This window comes from Oryx dammah, unplaced genomic scaffold (assembly GCF_014754425.2).
Source record: "Oryx dammah isolate SB20612 unplaced genomic scaffold, SCBI_Odam_1.1 HiC_scaffold_25, whole genome shotgun sequence".
NCBI lineage: Eukaryota > Metazoa > Chordata > Mammalia > Artiodactyla > Bovidae > Oryx > Oryx dammah.
The window spans coordinates 50,501,483-50,526,416 of record NW_024070209.1 but is presented as its reverse complement, the minus strand read 5'-3'; positions in this window follow the sequence as shown (position 1 = coordinate 50,526,416).

The following is a 24,934-nucleotide window of genomic DNA, read 5'->3' as shown; positions in this document are numbered from 1 at the left end:
GACTATAGATCTTTCTCAAAGCAGAAGACTAAGTTTTTCTCATAACCACCGGCTATGTTGATTTGTTTTCTAGAGAAAGTCTAAGCCCTTAATAAGACAGCAAAGCAAAATAAACTTAATAAAGCCCAGACATCTTGATTTTCTACTAAAAGTCATTACAGCAAATAATTAAATACAGTTTGATTGTTTGCTGAGCTAGTAGCAATGGTTCTTTAGGGAAACAGTGTTTCATAATGTGCTTTTGGGGTTTGTGTTGCAAATAGCCAGTTGAATATTGATAACCAAAAAGAGAATCTCAATTTTCTGTGACATGTGAGGAAAATCTCCCACAACTCAAGCACAATATCTACAGCTAAATTTCAGAGACAATAGAAAATAAGACAGAAATATATATATATATATATGTATATATACACACACACATATACATATATATACATATATATATATATATATATATATATATATATATATATATATATATATAAAATCTCTCATGCCCCTCTGGTCATACCTAAAGTTAAGCACAGAAAAAACTTGAATGAAATCATTTGACTTTTTTCAAAATATATTTCCCATCTGATTTACTGAAGCTTTAAATTCACCAAAAAAGCTTTGTTTTTTAAGCTAAATCATAGCCTCTTTCCCCTTTAGTGGTCTCACTGTAATTAACTGAGTGCCATGACTTATTTATGAATGAGTTTGAACTGATCAACTGAGGACAAGTTTGCATAGAACATTATCAGGAAGATACCTACCTTCCTGAAGAAGTGAGAGGATGTCACAGAATTTGAGGAAAAGTAGATCCATGAGGTGTTGGGTTACTGCTCATTTCCCCCTGTATACAGTAATAAACAATGCATGCATATGTGCTAAGTCATTTCAGTTGTGTCTGACTTTTTGCAACCTCATTGACAGTAGCCCACCAGGCTCCTTTGTCCGTGGGATTTCCCAAACAAGAAAATGGAACTGGCTTGTTGCTTCCTCCTCCAGGAGAACTCTCCTACCCAGGGATTGAACACAAGTCTCCTGCATTAGGAGGTGGGCCCTTTACTACCATCACCACGTGGGAAGCCCTAATAAACAGAATAATATAGTCTAATAAGGAAGAGAGGAATATATTTTTTGAATAAAAAGACAGCAAGAGCATACTCTTTTATTTTTTGTTTCATATATGATATTATACATGTTTCAATGCCATTCTCTCAAATCATCCCACCCTCTCCCTCTCTCACAGAGTCCAAAATACTGTTCTATATATCTGTGTCTCTTTTGCTGTTTCACATACAGGGTTATCATTACCATCTTTCTAAATTCCATATATATGTGTTAGTATACTGTATTGATGTTTTTCTTTCTGGCTTACTTCACTCTGTATAATAGGCTCCAGTTTCATCCACCTCATTAGAACTGATTCAAACACACCGAGGAAACCAGAATGGAAAGGGCATACATTTTTGACTTACGAACACTTCCATCCACAGAGTAAGTCTCAAAAATATTCAAGTGAATTCTAGATAACCTAACACAGCATTAGCTGTTCTACTAGATAGGCTTCTGGGTACTGGTGAGTGACCAGGAGAAACAGACCTAGGCCTTGACCATATTGAAGGAGCTTAACCTAATATTTGAGAGACAAAATCTGTATATATGAATCTTAATTAATCATTTAGCTTATAACTTAAGAAAATGCATGTGGTGTGCATGTTTGGTTGTTAAGTCATGTCTGACTCTTTGTGACCCTTTGGTCTGTAACCTGCCAGGCTCCTCTCTCCATAGGATTCTCCAAGCAAGAATAATGGAGGGTGTTACCATTTCCAGGGGATCTTCCCAACCCAGGGATTGAACCCATGTATCCTGTGTCTCCTATATTGCAGTCAGACCTGCTGAGCCATCAGGGAAGCCCAAGAAAATGCACAAATATAATTATAAGAAGGTGGTTTACCAAGAGGACAAACAATAGGAAATTGTAGTCAAAGCAAGAGTATTAGAGCTACCCTGTGTTCAAAACCAGGTTGACCAGTTACTTGAACATGACTGACCATCTCATGTATTCTCTCGGTGTCTTCACTTTCTAATTTGCACAAGCAAGTAATAGTAGTACTTCTTATCCTTCAACTTATTTTATGATGATTAAAGAAGAAAATATTTGTAAAACATGTTCAAAATGAATTGTTTTTTGCAACTGAGGAGATGACAGCGAGTTTAAAGAAACTGTCCATTAATCTCTGCAGAGTGGAAGAGCCTGGGATAAATTTTTGGACTAACTGGTCCTTTGGACAGAATTACAAGGAATAGAACATCCAAGGAGCAGTGGCTGCATGGGCGCAGAAGGGCCGAGAGGAACTACTCCACATTCAAGGTCAAGGGGGGCGGCCGTGAGGAGATACCTCTTGTCCAAGGTAAGGAAGAGTGGCTGTGCTTTGCTGGAGCAGCCGTGAAGAGATGCCACACTTTCAAGGGAAGAGAAACCCAACTAAGACGGTAGGTGTTGTAAGAGGGCATCAGAGGGCAGATACACAGAAACCATAATCACAGAAAACTAGTCAATCTAATCACATGGACCACAGACTTTTCTAACTCAATGAAATGAAGCCATGTCGTGCAGGGCAACCTAAGACAGGTGGGTCATGGTGGAGAAGTTTGACAGAATGTGGTCCACTGGAGAAGGGAATGGCAAACCACTTCAGTATTCTTACCTTGAGAACCCTATAAACAGTATGAAAAGGCAAAATGATAGGATACTGAAAGAGGAACTCCCCAGGTCGGTAGGTGACCAATACACTACTAGAGATCAGTGGAGAAATAACTCCAGAAAGAATGAAGGGAAGGAGCCAAAGCAAAAACAATATCTAGTTGTGGATGTGACTGGTGATAGAAGCAAGGTCCAATGCTGTAAAGGGCAATATTGCATAGGAACCTGGAATGTTAGGTCGATGAATCAAGGCAAATTGGAAGTAGTCAAACAGGAAATGCCAAGCGTGACCATCGACATTCTAGGAATCAGCGAACTAAAATGGACTGGAATGGGTGAATTTAACTCAGATGACTAGTATATCTACTGCTGTGGGCAGAAATCCCTTAGAAGAAAGGGAGTAGCCATCATGATCAACAAAAGAGTCCGAAATGCAGTACTTGGATGCAATCTCAAAAACGACAGAGTGATCTCTGTTTGTTTCCAAGGCAAACCATTCAATATCACAGTAATCCAAGTCTATGCCCCAACCAGTAACACTGAAAAAGCTGAAGTTGAACGGTTCTTGAAGACGTAAAAGACCTTTTAGAACTAACACCCAAAAAAGATGTCCTTTTCATTATAGGGGACTGGAATGCAAAAGTAGGAAGTCAAGAAACACCTGGAGTAACAGGCAAACTTGGCCTTGGAATATGGAATGAAGCAGGGCAAAGGCTAATGGAGTTTTGCCAAGAAAATGCACTGGTCATAGCAAATACCCTCTTCCAACAACACAAGAGAAGACTCTACACATGGACATCACCAGATGGTCAACACTGAAATCAGATTGGTTATATTCTTTGCAGCAAAGATGGAGAAGCTGTATACAGTCAGCAAAAGAAGACTGGGAGTTGACTGGCTCAAATCATGAACTCCTTATTACCAAATTCAGACTTAATTTGAATAAAGAATAGAAAACCACTAGACCATTCAAGTATGACCTAAATCAAATCCCTTATGATTATACAGTGGAAGTGAGAAATAGATTTAAGGGTTAGATCTGATAGATAGAGTGCCTGATGAACTATGGATGGAGGTTCATGACATTGTACAGGAGATAGCAATCAAGAACATCCTCAAGAAAAAAAAAAATGCAAAAAAGCAAAATGGCTGTCTGGCGAGGCCTGATAAATAGCTGTGAAAAGAAGAGACATGAAAAGCAAAGGAGAAAAGGAAAGATATTCCCATCTGAATGCAGAGTTCCAAAGAATAGCAAGCAGAGATAACAAAGTCTTCCTCAGTAATCAATGCAAAGAAACAGAGGAAAACAACAGAATGGGAAAAATAGAGATATCTTCAAGAAAATTAGAGATACCAAGGGAACATTTCATGCAAAGATGGGCTCAATAAAGGACAGAAATGGCATGAACCTAACAGAAGCAGAAGATATTAAGAAGAGGTGGCAAGAATACACAGAACAACTGTACAAAAAAGATTTCATGATGCAGATAATCACGATGATGTGATCACTCACCTAGAGTCAGACATCCTGGAATGTAAAGTCAAGTGGGCCTTAGAAAGCATCACTATGAACAAAGCTCGTGGAGGTGATGGAATCCCAGTGGAGCTATTTCAAATCCTGAAAGATGATGTTGTGAAAGTGCTGCACTCAATATGCCAGCAAATTTGGAAAACTCAGCAGCGGCCACAGGACTGGAAAAGGTCAGTTTTCAATCCCAAAGAAAGGCAATGCCAAAGAATGCTCAAACTAGCACACAATTGCACTCATCTCACATGCTAGTAAAGTAATGCTCAAAATTCTTCAAGCCAGGCTTCAGCAATACATGAACCGTGAACTTTCAGATGTTCCAACTGGTGTTAGAAAAGGCAGAGGAATCAGAGATCAAATTGCCAACATCCACTGGATCATGGAAAAAGCAAAAGAGTTCCAGAAAAACATCTATTTCTGCTTTATTGACTATGCCAAAGCCTTTGACTGTGTGGATCACAATGAACTGTGGAAAATTCTGAAAGAGATGGGAATACCAGACCACCTGATCTGCCTCTTGAGCAACCTATATGAAGATTAGGAAGCAACAGTTAGAACTGGACATGGAACAACAGACTTGTTCCAAACAGGAAAAGGAGTAAGTCAAGGCTGTATATTGTTACCCTGTTTATTTAACTTCTATGCAGAGTACATCATGAGAAACGCTGAGCTGGAAGAAGCACAAGCTAGAAACAAGATTTCTGGGTGAAATATCAATAACCTCAAATATGCAGATGACACCACCGTTATGGCTGAAAGTGAACAGGAACTAAAAAGCCTCTTGATGAAAGTGAAAGAGGAGAGTGAAAAAGTTGGCTTAAAGCTCAACATTCAGAAAACGAAGATCATGGCATCTTGTCCCATCACTTCATGGTAAGTAGATGGGGAAACAGTGGAAACTGTGTCAGATTTTATTTTGGGGGTCTCCAAAATCACTGCAGATTGTGATTGCAGCCATGAAATTAAATACGCTTACTCCTTGAAGGAAAGTTATGACCAACCTAGATAGCATATTCAAAAGCAGACACATTACTTTGCCAACAAAGGTCCATCTAGTCAAGTCTATGATTTTTCCAGTGGTCATGTATGGATGTAACAGTTGGACTATGAAGAAAGCTGAGCGCTGAAGAATTGATGCTTTTGAACTGTGGTGTTGCAGAAGACTCTTGAGAGTCCCTTGGACTGCAAGGAGATCCAACCAGTCCATCCTAAAGGAGACAAGTCCTGGGTGTTCTTTGGAAGGACTAATGCTAAAGCTGAACTCCAATACTTTGCCCACCTCATGCAAGAGTTGACTCATTGGAAAAGACTGATGCTAGGAGGGATTGGAGGCAGAAGGAGAAGGGGATGATAGAGGATGAGATAGCTGGATGGCATCACCGACTCGATGGGCATAAGTTTGAGTGAACTCCAGGAGATGGTGATGGACAGGGAGGCCTGGCATGCTGCAATTCATGGGGTCACAAAGAGTTGGACTCAACTGAGCAACCACATTGAACTGAACTGAGAGGGAATAGAAGGTTTGGAATGAAAGGAAATAAGAAATATAAGAGTGCACAGAGGTGGGAATTGATAGGAAAAGGAGACCACCACTTGATTCGCAATGGGAAATCTGCTTCTTTTCTTTCTCAGAATTTCTAATTATTGGAAAATAAACTAGCAGTTTTACGGAGGCAGTGTTGATTCTCCTCATGTGGGTGAAGACTTTTCCTTCAGCATTTAAACAGGCAGTGATTCACCCTTATGAAAAAAACATCGTAGAGTTATATGTGAAAGCTCTTGAGTCAAATCAAGCTGGCTCTGGATTCTAGTTGTCCTTTCTTACCTGCGTGATGAGTGACTTGGCAAATTTCTTGGTGTCTCTGTGCCTCAGCTTACCAGTATATGTTGAAAGGATAAGCACAGTCACTCCAAATAGCTTTGGCAATTTCTCACTTTTTTTTTTCTTTTGCAATCTTTAATGCCTTTGTATCCCAGTTGATTTGTGCATAAATGGAGTTATAATCTTTCTACTGCCCTAGTTGAGTTCTTCCTGGATATAAAAATAAAAGTCCTACTTTGCAAGATATGTAATAATACTTTTTAAATATTTTAAACTATAAAACAGTTGCAGTGTGTTACAGTATGCATTCTTTGGGAAGCAGACTCTGAGATAAAGAAGGTGACTAGAGATTCAGGAAGTTGATTAGAGGTGCTCCTGGAATAATTGCCTGGGATGAGAAATAAAGGAATCAGGTTTATTCAAAGGGAAAAGATGCTCAGTTCACTCAGTCGTGTCTCACTCTGCCATCCCATGGGCTGTAGCTCTCCAAGCTCCTCTGTCTATGGGATCTTCTCCAGCAAGAATACTAGAGTGGGTTGCTTCTTCTTACTCCATGGGATCTTCACGACCTGGGAACTAACTCTCATCACTTAGGTCTCCTGCATTAGCAGGCAGATTCTTAACCACTACCACCAGCTGGCAAGCCTCAAACGGAGAAGATGGACCAAACGAAACAGATAACTAAAGCCAAGCTTGTGCTTCAGAATTTCCCATTTTTGGAGTGAAGTGGTAGGGGTTTTTTGTTTCATTTTGTTTTTTCTGTCACATTCATTAGTCAGTTATGGCCTATCCCTAGACAGAGGTTGTTACCTTGAAGAAGGCATCTTCCTTCACCCAAGTAATTCCAAAAAGCATCTTCACTCAGCCCCTCCAGTCACTGGGGGAATGAAGTCAACAGTCCTACAGAGGGATCTCACCAGCATATCTTAACATCACAGCATGAATCACAGTGTGAAAGGGAAAAGATCTACATCTAATCTCATATATATGAATATATATATATATATATATATATATACACACCTATATGTGTACTTGCTAAGTAGCCAACTAGACTCTTCTGTCCATGGGATTCTCAAGTAAAGAATACTGGAGTAGTTTACATGACCTATTCCAGGGGATCTTCCTGACCCAGGGATCGAACTTATTTCTCTTATGTCTCCTGCATTGGCAGGTGAGTTGTTTACCTCTAGGGCTATGTGGGAAGCCCATATACATGTGCATATGTACATTAATGTATTAATATAGGTATTTATTTTGGAAAAAGCTTAATCTTTAGCAGAGGCTGCAATATTATAAAGTGTTCCAGTTGAATATGTTTTGTTTTTTTTTTTTTCCAAGTTAGGTGAGAAATCTTGGTCAGATAAGCAGATAAATCAATGTTAGGAAAAGTCAATGATGACAGCTATACTATGTCCTCCATTCTCTTATGTCTACTTATAGAGAAAAAATTATTTTAAGACAATAAGAACTGAAGTATCTTTCACTATTTTGTCACCATCCTCCTTGGGCAGCTATTTTAGGAAAAAAAAAAAAGAAGATAAAAGAGAGAAAAGAAGGAGAGGAAAGGAATGAAAGTAAAAAGAAGGGAAAGGGAAAGGAACGGAAATTAGGAGGGGAGAGAAGTGGAGAAGTTGGAAAAAAAAACACTGTAGAAGAGGAGATAATAGGAAAAGAAAATAACCAGAGATGAGACAGATTGAAATACCTGTGATCTATTGAATATAATTACATTAAATCCAGTATTTATCTTCATAAAAACAAAAATAAATTAAAAAATGATTTATTCCAGAAGAGTGAGGAGGCACTTCCTTGGTAGTCCAGTGGTTAAGAACCTACCTGCCAATGCAGGGGACATGGACTTGATTTCTGGATCAGGAAGATTCCACATACCACCAAGCAACTAAGCATAGGTACCACAACTACTGAGCCCACAGTCTAGAATCTGCAAGTTGTAATGACTGAGACCGCATGCTGCAACTACTGAAGTTAGAGTGCCCAAGAGCCTATGCTCCACAAAAAGAGAAGCCACTCCAATGAGAAGACTGCACACCACAAAGGAGAATAGCCCCTGCTCACCACAACTAGAGAAAGCCCACTTGCAGCAATGAAGAATCAGCACAGCCAAATATAAATTAAATGGAACAGTGAAGAGATGCTATGAATATAGCAATGGCGCTCACTTGGACTGGGAAGATTAAGGGTAGATTTGGGACAGCTTACCATAGACAGCCTATGACACTGTATTTAAAAGGCACAGTAAGTTCACAGCCAATTCAGACAGCCAATAATACTGCAGTGTGGAACATGGCCGGGTGGGTACTGAAGCAGCAATCTGATATGGAAGCCAGGCAGGGATTCTAGTAGAATGAGGGCTTGCCTCTGTGACAGTACTGTGGGGATTACATCATGTTTGGAAATTGATGGGCATGGGTCATAAAAGCAGTATAAACATCCTTGTTTTTCTTCCTGCTATTTTTAGTCTGCAAAGATACAGCAGAGGAGAAAAAAGAAATGGTTTATTTTAAATGTCTAAGTTTGAGAGTGGATTCTGGCCAAGAAATTAGATGTCTGAGATTACTAGTGTTGGGGAACATAAAACTAAGGAAGTCTTGTTCAGGCTTCAGAGACAAGAAAACAGAGCAGGTCCCTGGCCTTGCTTCTAACCTGCATGACACTGTGTTGATTATGTGCTTGCTCATGAATGCACCAATTGTTACCAGCAAGCTGAGTGGCACTATAGATAAGATAGGAAGGGGGTTTTGGAATTCTTGAGCCCCTGGAGCTCTGGCCAACCATATGTGGCATTCAGTGAAATCCAATGGCTCCCAAAATAAAGCAGACACACACTGTAAAGAGATTAAAGTGAAATGAGAGCAGCACTTTTGCTCACAAACTGATGATGTTATCAGTTTGCAGCCTGGGATTTTAAGCAGGAACCCCCCAAACTGCAACTTAAAGTATCACCCTTAGGGTAGATGCACTGCCGATAACATTTTCCCAACTGAGATTCCAGTTTTTACATGGGACTTCCCAAGCGCTGTTTGAATCTGGATGTGAGTCAGCCTAATTTGGTGATGTATGCACTGTTATTATCCTCTACTGTTCCTGTCTCTGTTTTCTTTTAATGATTGTATATTGAAAGTAAGTTAGATAACTCTCTTTAGATATTGAAATTATGGGTATGATGGTGATCTGGTGGTGACATCTGTCACCCCATTAATTGCTAGGGTTGATTCAGCTGATTTGGCTGGCTAAGTAGGTGTCCCCTTCCTCCCTCACCAATCCATGCTCATCCTTCCTGAAGCTGCCTATTTGATGGAAGAGGAAGACCCTCCCCAATAGAGGAGGACAGGTCTTCAGTCAAGGGTATACGAGCAGCTGTGCTTCCCTGCTAGAACCTCCAAACAAGCTCTCAGACATTGAAGATGTTTATTTGTGTATGATGAGTGGTTTATTTTGTTAATGAGTCCTTTGAACCTGAAATGAAATTTAAAACTTTTGGCAAAACAACTAGTCAGGACAATGAAGCAGGAGAGAGAGACTTGGGAGATAAAACCAAAAACCAAACAAATGAAAAATCCTAAGGTAAGAACTAGTGCGTGCTAAGTTGCATTAGTCATGTCTAACTCTTTACAATCCTATAGACTGTAGCCCGCTGAGCTCCTTTGTCCATAGGAGTCTCCAGGCAAGAATACTGGAGTGGGTTGCCATGTCTTCCTCCAAGTTATCTTCCTGACCTGGGGATCGAACCAGCACTTTTTATGTCCCTAACTAGAGCCAAATAGAAATAAATTTATTGGTAAGCCAAGGAGAAATAGTGAGTTGCTCTATTTATTCATGCAAAAGGAGTCAAGGTATGCCAAGCATCCCAATTTCTCTTATTTTTAGCTTGCTTAGAATTTCTACATAACTCATACTGTCATTTTAAATGGTAGTAATGTTTATGAACAATACTAAGTCTGTGTGCTCTATTTGCTCTCTAATTATTTCAGTCTTCTGCACTTGAACACAGGCTAAGTGTAGATGGTTGGTTCTTTTCCAGAAATGAGAAATCCTCAAGGCAGAGACCTTTGAATGAAAATCCATCTATCTATATGCATAGACACCTTGACACCTAAATATACTGAAACAATAGCTCACATCTTCTTTTCTGTTTGTTCTTTTCAACTAAGAGAAAGTTGTTTTACATGTTTAAGCTCTCTTATGGACCCAAGAATCAAATCTACAAATTCTATGCTAATTTCCCTTCTCATGGAAATAGTGTGTTTTATGAAAATAGGGCAGAGTTCTTCAAGGTATGAGTCAGGTTATAACAACTCAAAATCATAACGTTTTGGGAAATAAGAAATTGATGGTTTTGGCATATTCTTGTCCCCCCACCCCCTTTTTTTTTTCCCTAAAATTTGCTCTGAAAAAATTTAAGAAAAAGAAAGTATTGATCAAAAATATTTGTTACATATTTGAAATTTTGTTCTATGAACAACAACATAACTGATTTCCTAAGCAGCACAAAATATGTTTTTTAGAGGAGAGAAAAAATATATATTTTCTCAGTGTAATAATGGCTTGTACTCAGCCATTTACCCCCATTTTGTTAGAAACATCTATAATCACTAGTAGTGAGCACTTGGCTATTTCTCTGCTTCAAAGCAAATGTAAAATCTTTCATCCTCCCCTGTTGAAACAGTGTCATTTATCACTAAATGAACCACTGTGCTTTGAAGGTGGTTTTAGTTTAGCCTTTTCTCACCTTTTAACCTCCCAGCGTGAAATATGTCCATTTATCATGAAGAGAAACATTGCACTGAGAGTGGTTTAAATTTAAAAGCTTGTTGTTTCTAAAGTAGCAGAGCCTTAAAACTTAATCATGGAGATAGAAAAGTTCAAAACAAATTCTTATTTGAGATTTGCCTCCACTTATGGGAGAAAAAAAAAAATTGTATCCTAAAACACTGTCTTTGCTAATAGCTGGGTAAGTACTTGTCCATATGCTGTTTGTTCAAGTGCTTTAATTATGTTGCAACCTACATACAGTTGGGTTTGAGCTATTACAGGGAAAAGGTTATGGAAAGCATTAGGCAGAAGTTTTAAAGCCTTCTAAGTTCCAAACAACTCTACAGAGGAGAGCGGTATATAATGAAGTGAGGGAAATAAAATGAGTAAGAAGTTCTGTATTTGTGAAAACGGCGACAGGATTATTTTTGCAGTCACTCTGGATAGGTTTGAGATTCTGAAAAAAGGAAAAGGAAAAAGAAAACTCTTCTCACATGTACTAAGATGCATTTTGAAACAAATGGTGCAAAACATTTGTGAGAGTAGTTGTATGTCTCTTGAAATCGTGCATTCCCATGGCTTTCTGTATTCCTCCCCTTATGTAACTAAACATTTCCAGAAGCAATGTGATACCAAGGGAAGAGTGATTTTCCCCACCAGAAAATTATGTCAGAATTTTTAATGGGCCTATATCTTCAAAAGGGCCCCACAGGTCAGTGGTTCTCAAACCTTAGCATTCATAAGAATCACTTGGAAGATTTGTTAAACCAGAGGTTCTCAGTCTGGGAGAAGAGAGCTGCCATGCTGTGAGCATCTTTATAGAGAGATCATAGACTTACTGTGATCTCAAAAGAGACCTTGAGACAGATCCCCACAGCTAAACCACCCCTACATTCCTGACCCTCAGAAACTGTGTAAGATAATAAATGTGATACTAAATGCACAGTAAGGAACTTGATTTGGATAAATGTTGCTATACAAAATATGTAACTAATACAATTAGTGAATGATACGCTGTTTATAAAACTCCTAACTGAGAAATTATAGATAAAAACTTGGAGAAAAAAATACATTTAAAACCTCAGCACTGTTAAAAAATGAAATAATGCCACTTACACCAACATGGATGGACCTAGAGATTATCATACAGAGTGAAGTAAGGCAGACAGAGAAATATATATATCACATATCACTTATGCATGGAATCTGAAAACAAATGGTACAAATGAATTTATTTACAAAACAGAAACAGAGGCACAGATGTAGAAAATAAATTTGTGGTTTTGTGTGCTATTGGGCTGTCACCTCAGTCATGTCTGACTATTTGCAACCCTATGGATTATTACCAGGGGTAATGTTGGGGAGGGATAAATTAGGAGATTGGGATATGTGTGTGTGTGTGTGTGTGTGTGTGTGTGTGTGTACTACATATAAATATACTAATATAGACAGATGTGAGAGTTGGACCATAAGGAAGGCTTAGCACTGAAAAATTGATGCGTTCGAGCTGTGGTACTGGAGAAGACTCTTGAGAATATATTGGACAGCAAGGGATCAAACTAGTCCATCCTAAAGAAAATCAACCCTGAATAATCATTGGGAGGATTGATGCTGAAGCTGAAGCTCCAATACTTTGGCCACCTGATGCAAAGAGCTGACTCATTAGAAAAGACCCTGATGCTAGGAATAATTGAAGGCAAAAGGAGAAGGGGGCAGCAGAGTATGAAATGGTAAGATAGCATCACTGACAAAAAGGACATAAATTTGAGCAAACTCTGGGAGATAGTGAAGGACAGGGCAGCCTGGCCTGCTTTAGTCCATGGGGCCACAAAGATTCAGACATGACTTAGTGACTGAACAACAGCAACAGTATCTCATAGAAGCTTGATAGATTACCGTGGTAAGAACTCTGATCCCACAATCAGACTCAGTGAGGGAAACGTGATGGTCATCTATAAATGTGTGTGCTGGTCATGCTATGGGTGCAGTTAGGCCATTCCAACAGAGTCAACGAGCCAGCACTTAAAGGTGTAATCTGGTTTCCCAGAGTAGATGAAATAGATAAGAATCACTTTGCCTTTGCTTATTTATTTCTTTTCGGTGAGGCAAGTTTAATACAATTTCATTTACATCAATTCTTTTCCTCACAAACAAGTGCCAGTGAAACGACCTTTGAGTACAAAGAAGAGTACTTCAGTATAATCTTCTTGAGAAGTTGGGTAGATTTTCTGAAAATTCAAATATCAAACTTGGCCTCTGACAAGTAATACTACAGCAAAATTTCAGGGAATAAGTAAAACCAATATAAGGCTTCCTGGGTGCTCTAGTGGTGAAGAACCTGCCTGCCGATGCAAAAGACATAAGAGATATGGGTTCAATTCCTGGATTGGGAAGATCCCCTGGAAGAGCACATGGCAACCCACTCCAGTATTCTTGCCCGGATAGTCCCAAGGACAGAGGAGCCTGGTAGGCGACAGCCCATAGTGTCACACAGGGTTGGACATGACTGAAGCAGCTTAGCATTCGTAAAACCAATATACACTCAAAAATATCATAAAACCAAGACCCTTCCTTCCTAATGTAATTGTTATACTTTATTTGTTCAAATATCAAATCTAAGGTTAAGATGCGCTGCTGCTACTAAGTCACTTCAGTCGTATCCGACTCTGTGCGACCCCATAGACGGCACCCCGCCAGGCTCCCCTGTCCCTGGGATTCTCCAGGCAAGAACACTGGAGTGGGTTGCCATTTCCTTCTCCAATGCATGAAAGTGAAAAGTGAAAGTGAAGTTGCTCAGTCATGTCCAACTTAGACACTGACATTAAACAGGCCAGGTGATGTATAGATCAAATGATTTCAAATAGAAGTCAGCTGTTAAATGTCTGTTCTCATACTCAAGAACTCATATAAATTGTGGTCCTTATAATCAATTTTAAGAACAAATTGTATCTATTATTTTCTAATAATAGGAAATAATATTTGTTGTTGTTGTATAGTCTCCAAGTTGTGCCTGACTCTTTGCAACCCTGTGAACTCCTCTGTCCATGAGATTTCCCAGGCAAGAATATTGGACTGGGTTTCCATTTCCTTCGCCAGGGGATCTTCCTAACCCAGGGATCAAACCCTCACCTCCTGCAATGGCAGGCAAATTCTTCTCTGCTGAGCCACCATTAACTCCCTGCAAAAGACCCCTCATAACACCAACATGGTCTGGCTTTGTTTTCACCACATGCTTTGTGTGCAGAAAGCGCCACCATTATTGAAGAAGTACAATGACTGTGTAAGAGATTAGAAAATGTGTTTCTTTGTTTCTACCCCTGGTTCCAGGCACAAAGTTCCTGAAGTCCTTGTAAATTCCTAAGTACTAAGAGTGCTGGGAGCATCTTTTTCTTCTAATGACATGATGCTGGGAGGGCTCTGGATGGTCACCAGAAAGATAAAGCCAGGATTAGAAGCTTGGGATTTTCAGCCACCTCCTCCTCCCCCACATCTGGAAGAAGAGACAGATCGGGGCTGGAAGTGGAGTTAATAATTCATTGTGCCTATGTGAAGAAGTGTCCATGAACATCCACACAATACCAGTAGCATGGAATTCAGAGAGCTTTTTAGGTTGGTAAAATGTATTTACACCTAAAAACGTTTTAGCTAATATTTTTTCTGTCACTGACTTGATCTGAATTTGACTGCAATATCAGTCTTTTTACTTCATTGTATTTGTATGCTAGAGATAAACCATATAACAATTGAATAATGCCAGTGGTAAATCTAATATGAACCTTTCAGCATACTTTTCTGACAATAATAAATGTGTAACACTGTAAATCAGCTTGATATTCTTTTTAGTCAGTACAAGGGAGGTAAACCAGTGAGTGTCACAGTGCACAAAAGGATCAGGAAGACTGCAGATCCGTTGTGGCCTTGGTGGCCTAAGCATCCTGGGATGCAACTAGGAGCATGGAATTAACCTTGAAGAAGTGCTAACCCTAAATCCCATATATGAGTTTACTAGAGTTATAAAAACAGTACCACAAACTGAACCACAGAAACTTTTATCTCAAAGTTCTAGAAGCTACACGTCTGAAATTAAGGTGTCAGAAGTGCTGGTCCCTTTTCAGAGCTGTGAGTAAAATCTATTCCCTGATTTTCCCCTAGTTCGTGCTGATTTTCTGACAAGTTTTGGCATTTCTTGGCTTGCAAAAGCATCGTTCTATATCTGCTTTCATCTTCATGTGGCATTCTCATGGGTTTTTCTCTTTGTGTTCAAATTTTTCACCTTTTTATAGGGTAGGGATATCAGTCTTGAAAGGTTCCATCCTAATAAATCCATTTTAACTAACTACCTTATTTCCAGATAAGGTTATATCTTGAGATACTGTGAATTGGGTACTTCAAAATATGAATTTGTGGAGGGAGTATATAATTCAACTCATAATACAGCACTCCCCATGATATTAATAGGAAGTTAAATAGATACCAATCTCACCTGATCTAGTGCATGTCAACATCTAGAAGACCTGTTCTGAAACACAGATATGAACTACTGGGAAGTTTTCTTAAATTTGGAGCAGACAGAAGTACCCTGTGAGACAACTTGTGACTCAGAGAAATATTGGCACAGCATCCAGCTCTCCCAGTGAAAGTGGTTTCCAAAGGTCTTAGAAGATATTCAAGCAAATTTGTCACAGGCATAGTCCCACTTAAAAAGTAGGAACTGTACTTAGCTTTTAGAAATCATCCTACTCACTAGAATATAGCAATGTTTACCAATGACTTAGGAATGTAATTCGATGCCAAAGTGAGAATAGTTTTTTAACTTATCCACTTGAGGAAGCTATATTTCCTGATACAAGTGTCCACATGAAGATATATGCAGGAAGAAACTAACCTTCCTTGAAACATCAGCAAAGGTATACCACTTTCCAGGAAAATTATCTGGTCAGTCTGTTTTGAAGTGTTAGGAGTATCTCAAGCAGGGTTAAGATTTTATTGGAGTAAGTGTTGAGCCCTTTGAAGCCTAAAGGCAAAAGGTAATTCAAAATCCCTGCAAAGTAAACCCAGTTATGGCCTGGTTGAAATGAAAAGATTAAGCTTAGAATCATTATCTTTTAGGTAAACTAAGATAAAATATTTTGCTTGTAAACAAATACCAATAAATATTCTTAGAAACACTTGGTTTCCACAAGTCAGCTTGCTGGCATACCATTCAATACAAATAATGTATAAATGTATATTTGGCATTACTTACCTGATGGCTCAGGGATAAAGAATCTGCCTGCAAGGCAGGAGACTGTTTGCAATGGGTCAGAAAGATCCCATGGAGAATTAAATGGTAACCTGCCCCCATGGACAGAGGAGCCTGGAGGGCTACAGTTTATGGGATCACAAGAGTTGGACAAAACTTAGCAACGAAACCATCACCACCAAATCTAACTAGCAAAGGTAGATTTCAAGGATAAAGACTACACATTATCCAAGAATTGTCTAAGATGGAATGTCTTAGCCCATGGACAACAACAACAACAGAAAAAAGAAACAGTCTTTTCAAATAGATTAAATGCTGGCATGATCAGATTTTCCAAGGAAACTGACATTCCAGACAACAAGATAAAAACTCAAAGACCACAGAAAACATAACAGCCATAGAGGAAAGTAAACCAGAGTCAGAAACTTCAGTTCAGTTCAGTTGCTCAGTCATGTCTGACTCTGCGACCCCATGGACTGCAGCACACCAGGCCTCCCTGTCCATCACCAACTCCCAGAGTTCACTCAAACTCATGTGCATTGAGTCGATGATGCCATCCAGCCATCTCATCCTCTGTCATCTCATCCCCTTCTCCTCCTGCCCCCAATCCCTCCCAGCATCAGGGTCTTTTTCAATGAGTTAACTCTTAGCATGAAGTGGCCAAAGTAAAACTTAGCAAGCAATTAAAACAGACTATATGAACACTATTGACAAATATTAAGGTGGATATGGCTTCTGCTAAACATGAAGCATATATATTTTATTTTGTTCATGATAGGAATTATTCCCAGGACCTAAATAGCCCAAGTTCTTCCATGTGGTTAGTAAACAATCAGGCTGTGAAATACTCAATGTTTAAAAAAATGTATTCTCTTTTACTTTATATATTGCCAGCAAGAGAGTCAGTTAAGGTCACCAAAAGAATCTGCTATTTTTGTAAATTATAGGTAGAATAATAATTCATGTGCATGACACCCACTCCAGTATTCTTGCCTGGAGAATCCCATGGACAAAGAAGCCTGGCAGCTTCTGCATCACAGTCAGATGCAACTGAAGTGACTTAGCACGCATGTGCTTATAGAACAATACAGCACTTGGCTGCACCTCACTTTATTGATTTGCACAGAACTCAACTTTTCACTGGATAGAGGTTGAGTAATGAACACTAACCCTGATTCTAACACACCTTCTATTACAGCTCTTCTGAATCTCACTAGGTTTTGGGTGACCCAGATACTTTAGTTCACTTTCACTTGCTAGAAGTTACTGAGAAAAACTCTGCTTATATCTCTTAGTCAATGAACAGAAGGCAAGTTTGCTAAACTTTAGAGAGGGGTCTTATTTATCTGTGGGATCTAGGAAAACCTCCATGTAATTAAAATTGATTTACTTCCCAAAACACAATCATCAGAGTAGAAAAGAATCTTCCATTGCGATTGCAGAAAGATAATAAAAGGTTCTTACCCTCTGATGATTATTCAAAATTTCCTCTGGGGTGCCACCTTTTTTCCCTTGTTTCTACCTTATTGTGGTAGAAATGATATTAATTAAGTATTTTTATTTTAATTTTACATTAAATTTTAATGTTAAGTCTGTTCCATGTGTACAAAACATAGTGATTCAGTGTTTATGAAATACTCACTGCAGAAAGACCAGTTATCATCCATCACCATACAAAATTGTTACAAATTATTGATTATAATCCTTATGTACTCATTATATCCAGGTGACTTACAGTTGTATGAGTCTTTTCTATATTTTGGCTATCAAGCCATTATCAGATATATTGTTCACAAATTCCTTCCGCCATTCTGTATGTTTCCTTATTCTTTTGTTAGTGATTCCCTTTGCCATGTAAAAACTTTTTAGTTTGATACAATCTCAGTTGTTTATTTTTGCTTTTAGGGTCCCTTGCCTGTGGAGATATATAAAAAAAATTATAGCTAAGACAAATGTCAAATAGGTAATTGTTGTGTTTTCTTCTAGGAGTTTGAAGGTTTCATGTCATCCATTTAAGTACATTTTTACTTTATTTTTATATATAGTGTGAAAAAGTGGTCCAGTTTTATTTTTTTACATATAGCTGTCCAGTTTTCTCAATATCATTTATTGAAGAGGGTGTTTTTTCCTTATTGTGTATCCTTGCCTCTTTTCTCATAGATTAATTGACTATATGACTATGGTTTTATTTCTGAACTCTCTATGCTATTCCCATGATCTATGTGTGTTTCTGTGTGACTACTATACTGCTTTGACTACTATAGTTTCATATCATAGTCTGAAGTCAGAGAGTGTGAAACCTTTAACTCTATTCTACTCTTTCTAGATGGATTTGGCTATCTGGGTCTGTGTGAAATTGTATTAGAAGGCCACGTGGTGACAAGGTCTTCAGAGTTTGGAATACAGAAAGCTGTGAGCCCATGTGGGGTTATTTAGGATATGTATAAAACATAACCATGACTATGCCAAAATCTTTGACTGTGTGGATAACAACAAACTATGGAAAATTCTAAAAGATATGGGAATACCAGACCACCTTATCTGCCTCATGAGAAATCTGTATGCAGGTCAAGAAGCAACAGGTAGAACTGGACATGGAACAACAAACTGGTTCCAAATCAGGAAAGGAGTATGCCAAGGCTGTATATTGTCACCCTGCTTGTTTAACTTATATGCAGAGTACATCATGGGAAATGCTGGGCTGGATGAATTACAAGCTGGAATCAAGATTTCTGGGAGAAATATCAATCACCTCAGATATGCAGATGACACCACCCTTATAGCAGAAAGCGAAGAAGAACTAAAGAGCCTTTTGATGAAAGTGAATGAGGAGAATGAAAAAGTTGGCTTAAAGCTCAACGTTCAAAAAACGAAGATCATGGCATCTGGTCCCATCACTTCATGGCAAATAGGTGGGGAAACAGTGACAGACTACTTTTTGGGCTCCTAAATCATTGCAGATGGTGAATGCCACCATGAAATCAAAAGACGCTTGCTCCTTGGAAAAAAAGTTATGACCAACCTAGACAGCATATTAAAAAGCAGAGACCTTTGCCGACAAAGGTCCATCTAGTCAAAGCTATGGTTCATGTATGGATGTAAGTGTTGGACTACAAAGAAAGCTGAGCTCTGAAGAACTGATGTTTTTTAACTGCGGTGATGGAGAAGACTCTTGAGAGTCCCTTGGACTGCAAGGAGATCCAACCAGTCCATCCTAAAGGAAATCAGTCCTGAATATTCATTGAAAGGACTGATGCTGAAGCTAAAACTCCAATACTTTGGCCACCTGATGCGAAGAACTGACTCATTGGAAAAGACCCTGATGCTGGGAAAGATTGAGGACAGGAGGAGAAGGGGATGACAGAGGATGAGATGGTTGGATGGCCTCACCTACTCAATGGACGAGTTTGAGTAGGCTCTGGGAGTTGTTGGACAGAAAGGCCTGTTGTGCTGCAGTCCACGGGGTCACAAAGAGTCAGTCACAACTGAACAACTGAACTGAACTGAACTGAAAAACATAACCATAGCCTATTTTCTCAACACATTTGTTTCTATAGAAATATTTCTGCCCCCCCAAAAAAAATGTTCCTTGTAATATGACTGCAGAACAAAGTGTTCCAAACTTAACAGCAACACTCTTATTATACTCATAGATTCTTTCATTTAGTAATTTAGAAAGAGCAAAGCAGAAATGCTTTTTTTCAGCTCCACAATATCTGGAACATGGAATGGAAAGAATTAAAAGCTGAGTTTGACTCAATATCAGGAGAATAGATAGTTTCTCTGGTAGTTCAGTGAGTAAAGAATCTGTCTGCAATGCAGAATACCCAGGTTTGATTCTTGCACTGGGTAGATCTTCTGGAGAAGGGACTGGCAACCCATTCCAGTATTCTTGCCTGGAGAATCCCATGAACAGAGGATTCTGGCAGGCTACAGTCCATGGAGTTGCAAAGAGTCAGACATGACTGAGCAAGTGACACACACAGGAGAATTGAATCGTCTGAATGCCCATTCACTCACAAGAACAGAAGCCTGAATTAGAAAATCCAGAAACTAAGATTGCAGACTGAGGAGTCTACATGCAGCTTGTCTATGTGGCTTGGCTTACAGCACAGTGGCCTCAGGGTGGGTCAGATATCTTGCATGGTTTTCAGGGCTCCAAGTATGATTGTTCAGCAAGCAATGCAAGATGCTGCATGAACTTTTCTGACCAAATTTTCAGAAGTTATTCAGCATCATTTCCATAGCTTTACATTGGTTACAAGTTATTAATATTATAAATATTAATTAATATTTATTAATATTCTAAATAAATTCAAGAGGAGAATACAGAGACCATACCTCTTAATGGAAACTGCGTAATGTGGAATATGTGATAACATTGTGGACATTGTTGAAAAGATTTAGAATACTGTTAACCAGCATGTGTTTAATCAGTATGCCTTTACTAAGCATCATATACTTAATAAGCTCTGTGCTAGGCGTTATCAGGTTTGAAACAAGAATAATTCAGAGTCTGTCCTCAAGGAGTACACAATCCAAATAACATAAAACATGACTGTAACACTTTAACATGATTTTCTTCTGATTCAGACAAAGAGTGAATGGTTACAGAAGGTTTTGGAACATAAGCCTTCAACTGGGTTTGCAGGAGGAGTAATATATTCAGTCCAACAAAGAGTCCTAATATGAGACAAGAGCAAATAAGAACATTTCTCTTCTCAAAATAAAATAAAATAAATAATAAGCTAAATGCCCAAAACTGGAATATGGAAAAGACATGAAATACCAGCTGGAGAATAAGAGAGGGTTTAAGAAGATGATACCATTTGAGATTAATTTGGAAAACGAAGAATATTTGAGATAAAAGAGAAGAATATAGAAGCTCATTTACTAGGTAAGGTTTTGCAGAAATACTTGTCTGATTTGACAAGAGTATATAATAGGTTTAATAAAAGGGTGGAAGATAAGAGTAGAAAACATAAATAAGGTCACAAACTGGTGAGTCATACTTTTCTGAAGATTTTGTATACTATGGGTGGCCAGGATGTGCATGCAAAAATGTGGATGGCATAATTGGAGGTGAATTTCAAGAAGTTAGATTGCTTTGGAAGCAGTGAAGGTTAGAGGAGAATAGAAAAGAAGATGGAAAGCAATGAACTCCATCTGGATCCCTTTCAGCTGTTGGAATTCTTTCTTATTTTTTATTCTTTTTTTAATATAAATTTATTTATTTTAATTGGAGGTCAATAATAGCCATGCATAAAAGTGTTCCATAAAGCATTATATCTGTTCATGAGAAGCTTAACTATTGAAAATCTTTCTTCTCTGATATGTTTTTGTTTATTCTTATATTTCCTTAGTGGATTAGAACAAATGTTGCTATCCATGTATTTTAGAATTGTCTCAAATTTAAATAATTCATAATAATTAGCATGCATTAAAAAATATTGAAACTTTTACTCAATTTCCATAGTCTTGCCCATTCTACATTATGGAATCCCACTCTTCTCTCAAGATATCTTAGATATTCTAATGACATGGGAACATCTAACTTAGAATCTGACTGAGGGTACCATTGTCAATATATTATAGTTATATATATCATATTATAGCTTATATTAATATTATGCATAATTATAAATCTTATATATTAAAGAATATAAACATCTTCAAATTAGTAAGCTTAAGTTCTTTTTTTATTTTTAGAGAAAGAATAAATGTCAACATCAATTCTAGGATTTTCTTCCTGTGCCCTGATATATAATCATCCAAACTCTCAGCCATGCATAAATCTCACTTTGGAGATCTCTAGTCTTGGAAGGAAATTTATGACCAACCTAGATAGCATATTAAAAAGCAGAGACATTACTTTGCCAACAAAGGTCCATCTAGTCAAGGCTATGGTTTTTCCAGTGGTCATGTATGAATGTGAGAGTTGGACTGTAAAGAAAGCTGAGTGAGGAAGAATTGATGCTTTTGAACTGTGGTGCTGGAGAAGACACTTGCAAGTCCCTTGGACTGCAAGGAGAACCAACCAGTCCATCCTAAAGGAGACCAATTCTGGGTGTTCATTGGAAGGACTGATGCTGAGGCTGAAACTCCAATACTTTGACCACCTCATGCGAAGAGTTGACTCATTGGAAAAGACCCTGATGCTTGGAGGGATTGGGGCAGGAGGAGAAGAGTACAACAGAGGATGAGATGGCTGGATGGCATCACTGACAGCACATGAGTTTGGGTGAACTCTGGGAGTTGGTGATGAATGAGACCTGGCATGCTGTGATTGATGGGGTTGCAAAGAGTCAGACACAACTGAGCAACTGAACTGAACTGAACTGAACTGAACTGAGTATAAGCCTATGAAAATAAAGCTGTTGAGGGGAGAAGATGGAAATGAAAGAATAAATGCAAATAGACAGAACAGAATCAGCATCTCTTTGATGGCATTGTAGCAGTTCTTTTTGAGAACTCTCATAGGATAATAATATAGTCTTTTTACAGAATCTTGAATGTATTTGGCATAAAAGAACTGCAACAGGAACATGAAAGTATTATCTTGTTGCTTGAAACATACTACTTATACCCATATGTATTCCCTTCAGTATGAAATCATACATTTCCAAAACAATACTCACTAATAAGTGAATGCGCAGGATATAAAGATTCAATTCAGATAACAGAATGCATGCCAAATCAGTGATATTTTGTGCAATTTCTACCATACTAAAGAATTACCTTTCAAAGAAGAAAGGATGCCAAAGCATTTTTTTTTTTTTGGAAGAATCTCTTAAGGTAAGTGCTAAGTGTAATTCATTCAAGCATTTTTCAGTATTCACCCTTTTCAGCTTATCTCATCCAAAAGATCAGCAGTTATTATATCAGAAGACAAATGTGTCCACCAAACGGGTGCTGAAATGAAATCAGAAGAGTAAGATAAATGTCATACATATCTATGAATCAGTCTTCAGGCTTGGGACACAAGGCCGTCAGGAGAGCATCTAGAGTGGGAGAGAGGCACCATGATGGCACACGGTGGAGAGGTGAATGGGTACCAGGTTTATCCCTGAACATAGTGAGGTAGCACTTCTTTAATAAAGTATCATCCTCCTTGATTCACTAACAAGCTTCATAAATGTTAAAAATTATACAAATCTCTATCATCTTGCTTCCTGCTCCAAATAGATTTTTTTTTTAACTGACAAATTCCTACCCAGTCTTACTTATCTAATATCCCCTATTTTGAATTAGGAATATCTAACCTGGTAGGCTACAGTCCATGGGGTCGCTAAGAGTCGGACACGACTGAGCTACTTCACTTTCACTTTCATACATTGGAGAAGAAAATGGCAACCCACTCCAGTGTTCTTGCCTGGAGAATCCCAGGGACTGGGGGACCCTGGTGGGCTGCCATCTATGGGGTCGCACAGAGCCAGACACAACTGAAGCGACTTAGCAGCAGCAGCAGCAGCTAAATCTACTGTTTTCCTTAAGTGCCAAGACCTTTCCTTCAGTATAATCTCCATTTTTGTAGTGCTTAAATCTCTTCCTTTAATCTCTACCCATTGTCATACCTGTGACATACATATGGTCAGTTTGTAACCCTCCATTTTCCTCTACACAGTAGATCCCATCTGATCCTGGACTCATGTTGCTAGTTTTGCTTTTCTGGATGCTTTGGTTTGCATGTATTTGAACCAGGAGCTTTGCAGCCTGTGATCTAAATCAAATGCCCTTTCTTTATTAAATGTCATTTGTCTGATAAAATCTACTATATTACCCTCCAAAGAGTGATTCAAACTTTACAGGTAGAGAACTAGTGTTCTTGATTTTAAAGTAGGGGTCAGAAAACTACAACCCTTGGGCCAAATCTGATTCAATCTCTATTTTTGTACAAAAAAAATAGATTATATTTGTTTAAACAGCCAAAACCTATTAAGTATGCCTATGTTTGCATTTTCACTACAGCAGAGAAGTTGCAAGAGCGACCACTTAAAATGCATAGCTTAAGATATTTACTGTGTGGCTCTTTACAGATGTTTGCCAATGTCTGAGTTGGGGGCTTAGGAAAATGAAGAGGACTGATATAAATTTATGGTATTAAAATTCTTGAGAAGGAACAGAGGAGGTGAAGGTAACTAGGGAATCCTGTTGAATTTCTTGTTATTCCCACACATATTTGAATATTTTTCAACCAACAATATTTAAGAAGGTTGAATGTACCTTATCACGTGGCTAAATTAAGGGAAGAATTCTAGAAAAAAGTATTTGTTTATAGCTTACTGTGAGCAAGAATTAAAATCTTCCTAAATAAAGACCTCTGAGTCACACAGTCTCTGATTTAAAACAAATTCAAACTTTATTTATTTATTTATTTATTTATTTTTTAGTTATCATGGCCAGAAAATATGAGGGGAAAAATCAGAGTAATCTGGAAGAGGCCAGTAATGTTTATGACTAGTTTTTCTCCCCTTTTCTCTAGAGCCTAGCCTTTTTTTTTTTTTTTTTTGACTATCATAATTACTTTCACACTAAGGTATTTTTCCTCCTGTGTCTTTCATAAATGAGGCATTTATGAAAATACAAAAGACTGATTGTGTTGGATAAAGCAGGCAACTACCTTTTCCCCACATAATTACTTTGGAGATGAGTTTGAGAACTTGTCATGGCTCTGTTTGGAATGTGTGGTATCATATTGCCTTTTAAAGTGGTATGTCATCCCTTTATTTAAAAAATATTTCTTACTCTAGGCATAGAAAGGAGCTTCTCAAGTGGATCAGTGGTAAAGAATACATCTGCCAAGCAGGAGATGTGGGTTCAATCCCTGGTTCGGGACGATCCCCTGGAAAAGGAAATGGAAACCTACTCCAG